A 1,339-nucleotide genomic window follows, 5' to 3' on the forward strand; every position below is an offset into this window, starting at 1 on the left:
AAACCTGCACTTTGTTATACACAAGGCCGGATAAGGCAATAGAGAAACAATAGCAATGGGCACTGGGCTTGGAGTAGTGAAACCTATGTACTTGCTAAACACTGCGTGTCTATTTCAGCCACCACGCTTGCAAGCGTATAATAAACATACTGATTGCTTCAGATCTTGTCTCGCACTGAAATTATTGAAGTGAGTGGGCTTAGTTTCTCACAATTGGGGGATCGTCCAGGATATTCTTCCATCGCCGGGGGGGGAGTGGCTGGCCCTGGACACTGGGAAGATGCCTCCCATTCACAATTGAGGAGCGGTTTCTTGTCCCAGTTTTGTCAGCTCCCTTGGGCGACTGGTACGAATCCCACAAGAGAGACATCTGAATCAGACAGTGAAAGGAGGTCGATAAAAAATATGGAAAAAAAGGGGCCAGGCAACTCTGTGCACAGACCAACGTCAGAAAGCTGACTTTTAAGTATTAACTTAGTGGCCGGGAAAAGGGGTATTTAATCGCTGAGGGGCTGGTGAGGGCCCCGAGAAATGGGGGGGGTGGGGTGGGGGGGGGGGGGGGGGTAGGCAGAATAAGTCGAACTGTCACGGAGTAAAGGAAGAAAAAGTCCCTGGTAACATTCCTCCTGAAAGTCCGTTGGGAAGGATGTTGAGGGAATGGACAAGTAACACTTGTGCAAGGGAAAAAGATAAAAAGAAAATGATTAAATATTGTTGTTTAGTATGGACCAAAGAACCAATCCTTCATCCAGCTGTCTTCTGGTCAAAGTATGATTCGGATGAGGATTGGGTATGTCAGTATTTAGAATTGTATGTGAATAAAAAACAACCTTTTAGTCAAGAGGAGGCGGACTATGCGTCCTGTTGGAAGGGCAGTTTGGGAATGATGGTAGTAAAGCCAAAGGATTCCCCCTCTGCCCCACCCAGTCCCTGGGATCCTTTTGCCTGTTTGCACTCACACCCACCCCCCCCCCCCCCACCACCCCCCCGCCCCCCCCCACCCCCCGTACCATAAAATCAGATTAGGTGAAATTGGGGGAGGAGGAGAGACAGACAGACAGGGGCAGGGAACGGATGATCCACAAGAGGAGGACGAAGGGGCGGTGGACGGGGATGTTGTTGTTCCCGACCATTAATCCGCAACAAAAGAAAGGGAGGATAAAGTAGCTGTAGGGGAGGCCTCTGGAGCATCTAAACGAAAGCCTAAGGGGAAAAAACAAAACAAAAAAGGGGAAGAATATATGACTTATCCCCTTCGGGAGGTACCAATAGGGGACAAAGTGATTGGGTTTGTAAATGCCCCCCTCACCAGTGGGGAGGTCAGAACATTTAAAAAGGA

Source organism: Chiloscyllium plagiosum, unplaced genomic scaffold (genome assembly GCF_037043375.1).
Source record: "Chiloscyllium plagiosum isolate Xiang-an unplaced genomic scaffold, Cpla_swu_hap1 HiC_scaffold_38, whole genome shotgun sequence".
In the NCBI taxonomy this organism is placed as follows: Eukaryota; Metazoa; Chordata; class Chondrichthyes; order Orectolobiformes; family Hemiscylliidae; genus Chiloscyllium; species Chiloscyllium plagiosum.